General features: G+C 54.2%; 1 long non-coding RNA gene across 1 annotated transcript; it reads right to left on the bottom strand.

Moving 5' to 3' along the window:
• Positions 1-686: 686 nt before the first annotated feature.
• Positions 687-4,327, bottom strand: LOC138994543 (uncharacterized). The gene is made up of 3 exons (XR_011468447.1): positions 3,982-4,327; positions 1,894-2,118; positions 687-850 (listed from the first exon to the last, which is right to left on the bottom strand). It is a non-coding gene; the product is annotated as an uncharacterized lncRNA (long non-coding RNA).
• Positions 4,328-9,252: the final 4,925 nt, after the last annotated feature.

Raw genomic sequence — 9,252 nt, forward strand, 5'->3', positions numbered from 1 at the left:
GGGTGACCTGTTTTCACAAATCCCCACTCAGATGCCCGCCTGGCCGCGTCCCTTGGGATCTTAGATTCGTCTTAGCTAAGGTGCACCCGTATAAACCTCGGGCCTGGTCACCTCCACCTGGGGGTGAGTCACCCTTATGCTATATGACGAATCAAGGAACTGCAGGTTGGGGCCCACTGAGACTCCGTAACCGAAGTCGTGGAGCCACACAAAGGAGAGGAGAGGGCAGGCCCTCTCCCTCCACACTCACACATTTTCACCAGACATTCACTCAGAGTTTAAACAATCCACCCAAATCCTAACTAATTGCCTAAGGGAGCTCTATGGCTTCCCGGAAGATGATCAAGCTCCCCTGCCACTCACTTGGAGTGGGCCAAACTGATTGGGGCCCCTACCTTACCGATTCTGTCGACAGGTCCAGAAGTGTCCGTCCGCTCTCTCCAGATGCAGGCCGGGTCCTGGGCTGAGGTCCGGGAGCGCCCGGAGTCCCCTGGTTCAGTTCAGCTAAATCAGCAGAGTGCCGCCTCCCGGGGGCCTACCCGGCTCCCCCGGTCCCCAAACCCAGTCCACACCAGAGGTCAAGAGGCCACGTATGGTTGGTTTTCCCGAGTCAGGGGACCAATAATGTTACAGAAAAACCGGAGAAGAACCAAGCAATGCTCAGAGAGTTTGGAGTTACACTTTATTCACCGCGGTGGACTTAGAGAAAATGAATTCAAATTCTAAGCAAAGCTACAAGCAGAACATCACTTTTTATGAAAGACCCAGCCCTATGTGCACTTATGGTTATCTTGCTAGTGGCTGTCGAGTAACACTCCCTCCACGTTCTGCGTGGAGTAGGGTTCGGTATCTGAAAGAAGAGCCACACACAAGTGAAAGAAAAAGACACGAGATAATTTTGCAATATTGGGGGACCAGGCGGGCAAGTCCCGAAGGACTTCCACCGATGCTCAGGCCACTCCAAGCTTTTATTTGGTCTTGGGTAGCCCTAGGGTAAGGAGGTTTGTCTGAGGTAGCCTTAGGGTAAGGAGGTTTGAATGACACATGGATCAGCTCATTGGTAGACAATTTCCAGAAATAGGCAGAATATCTGATCAACAATAATCAACAAGGATCTACACAAGTATCTAAGGAATTAAGGGAACTAAGGTGGGGATGCTTCAGCTGTTATTACCTAAATTAACTGGGTGGTTCCTAGATTAACTGGGTGGTGCAGTTCTGACCTTTGCTAGGAATTCAAAGGTTACTAGCTTTTGGGGGTCTCTGTCTAAACTCAGCTAGTGAAGACAATGAATGGACTCTGGCAAGTGGCCTTGAAAACTACACAGTTCTATCCAATTAAAAAAATGCACCTGGCATGGCATTGGGCATATCTAGACTCTGGCCTACAAGGTCAGACAGCTAAGTTTATCCTCCTCATTATTCAAGTAGGCTAAAGCAGGCTAGAAAGCAAAGTTATTTTTTTTTTTTAGAATAAGAGGCCGTCTAAAGAATAGCAGAGAATTCCAAACAGTAGTTTTACAGAATAGGGGTTTTCCTTCACAGGGTGAGCTCAGGAGGCAACAGATTGATGTTTCTCTCTCTCTCACTGCCATTTCTCTCTCTCTCTCTCTCCACTGTTTCTCTCTCTCTCCCTCTCCCTTCCTCTTTAAAATCAACTTTTTAGACTACAGGCTCCACATAGAAGGTAACCCGCAATTCCAACTTTCACTGCACAGTTGGGCCCCCTTAGTCCGTGCCAGCCCAGCAACTCTAGGCACAGAGCCTAGGGGCAGCAAAGGGCCAGGAGCTGTCACAGTCAGAATGAGGACCCTGCAGGCTGTGGGGGAAGGGACACCAAGTGCTCTGCTGGAAGTGAGGGACCCCGAGCTGCACCCCCATTTACTGCCTTACCTGGCACCTGCTGCCTTTCGGTAGTTGAGGTTCACTCTGATCTGAGGGGAGAAGTTCTGGTCTTCCGGAACATACGGTGACTCCATGGGGGGCAGCACGTCCCCAAGGCCCCACTGTCCTGTGTGCACATCAGCTCCATCTTCCCAGCCTCCATAGGTCTCCAGCCTGAAAGGCGGGGGCCCAGAGGCGGAAGCCATCCTGGGGGTGGCGGCACAGTGGGAACCTCTGTGGAAAGAGATATCAGGTGTACTGCCTGCCTCCGCCCAGGGAGGGGTAGGCGGCCTGGCTGGGCTGCAGACAGAGGGGTTTAGACGCTGAGTACATCCACCCACACGCATGGGGATGGGGCTGCGAGGAAGGAATGATGCCGGTGAGGAGAGGAGGGGAAGTTCTGGTGTGAGGATGGCGGTGTCCTGAGAGGGGGGAACAGAACCCAACAGGCCTGCCTCTTTGCTGCTGTCCCACAGAAAGGGGCTGTGGTGTCCCTGACTTTCCCTCCAGGACTTCCTGATGTGGAGGCCACAGCCCCTGGCCTGGCGGTAGCAAGCGTTTGCATGACCAGCACAACCCTCTCTCTACACACATTCTGTCCAGTGGCTGGGAGTCACCGCAGATGAAGGTGCAGTAGTGGGGTGGGTACAGGGTGCTCACATCTCACCACGGAAGGGGCGCTGGCGGGGGTCCCGGGGTGTGGGGTTGGAAACCCTGCATCTGCTGCCAGGACAGCTGCAGCTCAAAAGGGAGTGACTTCCCCAAGGTTACTAGGTGTGGACTGCCGGAAGCCGGTCCATCCTTGCTGCTTGACACAGTCGCTGCAGGGAAGAAACATCTGCACAGCATATGTTTCAAGGGACCTGGCATATATGGCATACTGTTCTTAATTTGTTTGCTCCCCTCCTTAGCGCTATGTGTTCTAATCAGGGTCACCTCTCTGAGAAATGTTGTTTCCCCAGGTGGGGATTTTCCCCTGGAGTTAGGGATTAACAGGACTAAGGAAGGGAATAAATCAATAAAAGCCCTTAACTAAGTGCCAGGCGGGTAATTAATCAGCTTAACTACGAACAATCACGCTTAAGCAACATAATCTTTACTTAGGATAATCTCCTTCAGTTAGTTCCTTGTAGCTTAACAGAACAGTGGAGTAGTGACCTTGGAATGGAGATAACATATGCCCTAACCTCTGGAATAGAATAGATAGGATTAAAATCAAATGGTATAAATATGTAACAGGAGAATAAAGAGAGAACCTGGCTAGAACCTGGCTAGAGAACCTGGCTAGGCTGCTGATCAACTGAACGCTGTCTCTGAGTCATTCCTTCTTCGCTGACTCCGTGTCCACACCTTCGGGCACCCCTGGACTTGCTGGGGCTGGACCCCAAAAGTGGAGGAGCCTGGCGACACCACCTCCCTCCTGACGCTCCTCTTCTGTCCCAACATCCCGGGCCGCCTGTCCCGCCACTGAAGGCACCGCGTGCCCCTCTGTGCGCCACAGGCTCTCGGAGCTCCAGGAGCGGGGAGGGGACCCCCAGGCCGGCAGCCCCGCCCCCGCTGGCCAAAGCTCTGCCAGCGCCGCGACTTCCCTGACAGAGCCCCGCCGCCTGCAGGGCACGGGGCGCCCCCACCCGGGAGGGGCCGGACTCTGCCCCAAGGGAAGGAGCAGAGTGACAGATGCGAGGCACTGGCAGGGTGGGACAGGGGCCTGGGAGCAGGGGCACAGGAGGGAAGACAGGGACATGCGGGGGGAGAAGGTCGCACCGGGGGCTCTTCATCCCGCCCCGGCTCCCACAGAAACGGGGCGCGGGAGGCGCGCGGACCTCACTGGATGCCTCCACATGCCGTTTTGAGGCGCAACCTTCCTTCGCACCCTGGGGTGCTTCTGGGGACAGACCCACCCAGCCTGGCCGAGGTCCGCCCCCGCCCCCACTCCCAACCTGGTCCCTGCAGGGAAGGCCGGAGCCCCGCTCCAGACGGAGGGAGCGGGCCCAGCAGAGCCCTGCTCGGGCCTGGAGAAGCAAGAAGCCCACCCGGGGGCCCCGCCCCAACATTCGCTGTCAGGCTTGAGGACCGTGGCATTGTCCCCCAACTTACCCCGCAGGCTGAGCCGGGGCTGCAGGGCGCGGGCGGCGGAGGAAGTGAAGCCGGAGGCTGACAGCTGGGCGGGCGCGGCACCCAAACCTCGGGCTGCAGCCGGTGGGGGCTCCCGGGGCCCCGCACCCTCAGCCCGCGCTCCCGCCGCAAGGTGGGATCTGGGGTGCTCTCTCCGGTCAGGGCCGGGGGACATCAGGGACTGACCTTCAGGACCAATGGCCACACCCCGTGAGGACATGCCCTGCGCCTGACCCCACCTGCCACCTGGGCACTGTGGGCGGCCTGGGGGGAGCAGGCGCAGCCTGGAGCGCAGGGCGGGCGCCGGCGCGGGTGGGGAGCCTTGCCCTCCCCTTCCTCGCCACGGGCCTCCTGAAAGCCGCGTGGCTCCGACTGCGAACTGGCTGACCCATCGCAGGACAGAGCTGATGTGGATGGCCCCTGGGAAAGGAGAAGGGAGGAGAGGGAGAGAGGGGGAGAGGGACAGAGGGACAGAGGAGAGGGGGAGAAGGGGAGAGAGAGGGACAGAGAGAGGAAGAGGAAGAGGAAGAGGAGAGGCTCAGCCCCGCCCATGCCCCAGGGAATTCACGCCACCCACCACCCAACAGTTTGAAGGGACTTTCCCACCTCCTGTGGCCCAGAGGACTCCTGGACTTCCAGCTGTGTGTGTGAGGGGGGCGGGAGGGGGGGGGGTGGCGCGGGAAGCTGCTGTACTGCCCTGTTCTGAACTCAGCCTTGGATGCTTGGGGACACAACCACAATCCAAGAAGCCCTAGGATGCCTCTCTCGCTCTCCCCCTACACACACACACACACACACACACACACACACACACACAGGCAGCAAATGTACCAATTGTATCTCTGTGTCTGGTCCAAGCCACTTTCATCGCTCCCTGGAAGACTGCACCCACCTCCACACTGGTCTCCCCGCTTCACTCCTGCCCCACCCTCACCCTCATAATCCATTCTCCTTTCAGCAACTGGACTATCTTCCAAAAGTAAAACCAGATCACCCCACTCCCCGCTTAACTCCCCACCCCAACCAGTGGTTTCCTCAGATGCTTAGAATAAAATGCATCCTCCACACACAGCCCTGCACAGCCCAGAGAGGCTTCCCATCACCCCGCCTTGGTCTCTCCTTACACCCCTGTTACACTCTAGACCAGCGCTTCTCAACCTTGGCTGCACATGAGAATCACCTGGGAATCTTTTTAAAATCTTGATTTTTGGGCTTCATCCTCCAGAAATTCTGTTTCTTCGTTATGGGGTGGGGCCACAACATTAGTAACAAAGAAACAGCATTTCCAGAGAATGAGGCCCAGAAATCAGGATTTTAAAAGATTTCCAGGTGTAACTAAGGTTCCTAATGTGTAACTAAGGTTGAGAACCACTGCTGTACAGCATAGTGATTACTCACAAAAACAATATCTACACTAATAAAAGAGAAACATGGTAATTAGCGTATGACTGCTACCCTTTTCATTGGCTAATCAGTGAGTATATGCAAATTAACTCTCAGCCACGATGGTGGCCAGCAGCCAGGCAGCTGGAAGCGAACAATGAGGCTTGCTTGCTTCAGTGAAGGAGGACTCCAACGTTCCCCACCTCACTTGCCGGCCTCTCAGCTGCAACTCTAAGCAACTATGTACTATGTTGCAAATAAGAAGCTAAACAAAACCCCAGAAACCGGCTTTCATTCAGCCGGGCTTTAGCAACATTGTATTGATGTTTTCAGCGGCGAGGCCTCAGAGCTAAAGCTGGCCCAGAATAAAAAAATAAAAAAAGAAAACAAGGAGCGGTTGGAAGCTTCAGTCACTTGCTTCCGGAAAACAGCCCTCAGCCCCTCACCCAGACTGGCCAGGCACCCCAGTGGGGACCCCCACCCTGATCCAGGACACCCTTCAGGGCAAACCAGCCAGCCCCCACCTGTGCACCAGGCCTCTATCCTATATAGTAAAAGGGTAATATGCCTCCCGGCACCGGGATCAGCGGAGCAGTGAGGCTCCAGGCACCGGGATCAGTGTGACAGGGGCAGCGCCCAAACCCTGTGATCACCCTGCGGTTCTGTGTTTGACAGGGGGTGGGACCACAACCTCTCTATCTGCCCTGCTCTGTGCCTGATAGGGGGGAGCTCCCCAATCCCCTGATTGCCCTGCGGCTCTGTGTGTGACAGGGTGCAGCCCCCCAACCCCCCCCCCCCCCACGGGCCCTGCTCTGTGTGTGACAGGGTAGAGCTATAACCTCTCCATCGGCCCTGCCCCGAGTGTGACAGTGGCGGCGCCCCAACCCCCTCATCGGCACTGTTCTGTGGGTGATACAGGGTGGCGTCCCAACCCCCCTCCACGGGCCTTGCTCTGTGTGTGACAGGGTAGAGCCATAACCTCCCCATTGGCCCTGCCCTGAGTGTGACAGGGTGCAGCGCCCCAACCCCCTGATCCACCCTGCTCTGTGTGTGACAGGGGGCAGTGCCCCAACTCCCCTATCGGCCCTACTCTGTGAGTGACAGGGGAGAGCTCCTCAACCCCCTGATGGGCCCTGCTCTGTGAGTGACAGGGGGTGATGCCGCAACCTCCCCATTGACCCTGCCTTGAGTGTGACAGGGGATGGTGCCCCAACCCCCCAATTGGCCCTACACTGAGCGTGACTGAGGGTGGCATCGCCCTGCTCTGTGCATGATGGGGCGGCTCCCCAACTCCCCAATTGGCCCTGCTCTGAGCCCCACTAGGGGCTGCACCTAGGGATTGGGCCTTCCCTCTGCCACCTGGAAGCAGGCCTAAGCCATCAGGTCCTTATCTCCCGAGGGGTCCCAGACTGCGAGAGGGCACAGGCTGGGCTGAGGGACCCGCCCCCCCCCGAGTGCACAAATTTTTGTGCACCGGGCCTCTAGTGTAATTATATATGTGTTTTCCTATGGCCTAGGCGACCCCTGTGAAAGGGTCGTTGGCCCCCCAAAAGGGGTTATGACCCACAGGTTGAGAACCACTGGCTTAGGAGATGCTGCAGATGCTGGTCACAGCCAGAGCAGAAGCAAGCAAATGCTCTGTTTAGGCTTTTCACACCATTACATTCAAAACTCAGGCCCCCACTGGCTTGTTGGCAAGGAACTGGCCTTCTAAGTGATTTGGTGCTGATTCCCTGAGATTTTTGTGAGAAATCTAATTTTTTGATCCCTTGCCTAACCCAGGCAATGTTTGTGAGCACCTGGTGAGTTTGCGATCAGAACAGACATGGTGAACTAGAGGGGAGCAGACCCCCGGGAAGGGTGGTTTGCAGGAAATGGGCTGTCATGGAGAAAAGGGAGACTTCCTTGTGGAAACCAGAAGCCTGCTGCACACCAGAGGTGCTACCGTCCAGCAAAGCATCAGGAGGCCAACAGTTCACTCCATCTCATAGAAACCCAACAGCTGTTCTGACTTCGTAGGAAAGATAATTCTCAGAAGCCTGGTTTTCTGGCTACAGCTGGCGGGATTCCTTCAGGGTCCCTGAGACCTTGGGACCAGCGTCAGGGTTTGGGCTGCAGTCCCTGACCATGAACTCTAGGCTTGTGTTAGTTGCCAGTGTAAAGTGCAGTTGAGCCTTGAACAAGGCGGGGTGACCCACACAGTTCAAACCTGTGTTGCTCAGGGTCAACTGTATAGTTTCCTGATTTACTGGGAATATGCAAGGTCCCTGAACCTTAAGTAAAATTGGTCACATACATCTTTTTTTTTAAATTTGAAGGCTACTTGATTGAAATAAAATACCAGGTCAGAAACAATAACACTCAATTTGAAATCCTGCCGAGAAAAGGGAATAGAGACATTTTCTCTGCTGCGGGAGTTGCACAGAGTAACAGGCTATGTCAAACAGATTTGTGTGCAAACAAGTAACTGCTGCTTCTGCCTATGAGTGATGTCTGCAGACCCAGAGTGCCATTCTCTCTGAGCCTGAAAACACTAGACTTTCTACCACTTGCTCTTTAGTCTGGAAACAATAATGAAAAACGGGGTAACGATTTTGTGTTGCTGAATGACAGTTCCCATGAGGCTCAGGAGCCCTCTGTGGTCTGGCCTTTGCCCCTTCTTGGGCCCCGTCTGCTTGGGCCCAGGCCTCTGCCATCCAGAGCCCAGCAGGACCAAGTGCAGGGTCATGAACGCACCAGGACAAGTCAGGCTCCGGCATCGTTCGAATTTCTCCCTCCCCAACTCCTACAGCTCGGTGACTATTTTTTTCAAGTTTCAGGATTCAGTTTCCAGAAAAAATTTCTGACGTTCACTGTGGCCTTTCAAGAACTGGCCGCTTGCTCCCCTGTGCCGCTCATGTCATCACCAGGCCTTCGTCACCCATAATACTTCAGAGCACCTTATTCCACATGGTGCTTAGGTGCCTGCTGTGCCTCTGGTGGGCCAGGCCTCAGCCTCTTGGGAGCAACGGTGCCTCACACAGGATCTGGAGAGTGTTTGTTCAATAAAAGTTTATTTATTTTTAAATATATGTTTATTGATTTCAGAGAGGAAGGGAGAGTGAGAGGGAGATAGAAACATCAATGATGAGAGAGAATCATTGATCAGCTGCGTCCTGCATGCCCCCTACTGGGGATCGAGCCTGAAATCCGGGCATGTGCCCTTGACTGGAATTGAACCCGGGACCCTTCAGTCCGCAGGTCGACGTTCTATCCACTGAGCCAAACCGGCCAGGGCAATAAAATTTATTGAACAAAGAAATAAATAGCAGTTTTACAGCCAATGTAGATGCTGTCAGATGGTTCTTCTCTTTTAAAATTGTGATAAAATATACACAACATAAAATTTACTATCTTAATCATTTTTTGTTCATCTTCACCCAAGGATATTTTTCTTTTTAAAAAATATGATTTTATTGATATTTAGAGAGAGAAGAAGGGAAGGGGATAGAGAGATAGATTCATGCCTCCTGCACGCCCCCTACTGGTGATCGAGCCCACAATCTGGGCATGTGCCCTGATTGGGAATTGAACTGGTAACTTGGTTCATGGGTCTATATTCAACCACTGAGCCATAACAGCTGGGGCCAAGGATATTTTTTCCATTTATTTTTAGAGAGTGGAAGGGGGGGAATTGAGAGACAGAAAGAGAGAGAGAGAAACATGGATGTGAGAGTGACACATTGATTGGTTGCCTCCGACTGTGGCCAGGGATCAAACCTGCAACTGAGGTGCATGCCTTTGCCCAGGAATTGAATCCAAGAACCTTTGGTAATTGGGCTGGTGCTCTAACCACTGAGCACACCAACCAGGGCTATCTTAATCATTTTT

This window comes from Myotis yumanensis, unplaced genomic scaffold, assembly GCF_028538775.1.
Source record: "Myotis yumanensis isolate MYYU_CA2020_CCGP unplaced genomic scaffold, mMyoYum1.0.hap1 SCAF_16, whole genome shotgun sequence".
In the NCBI taxonomy this organism is placed as follows: domain Eukaryota; kingdom Metazoa; phylum Chordata; class Mammalia; order Chiroptera; family Vespertilionidae; genus Myotis; species Myotis yumanensis.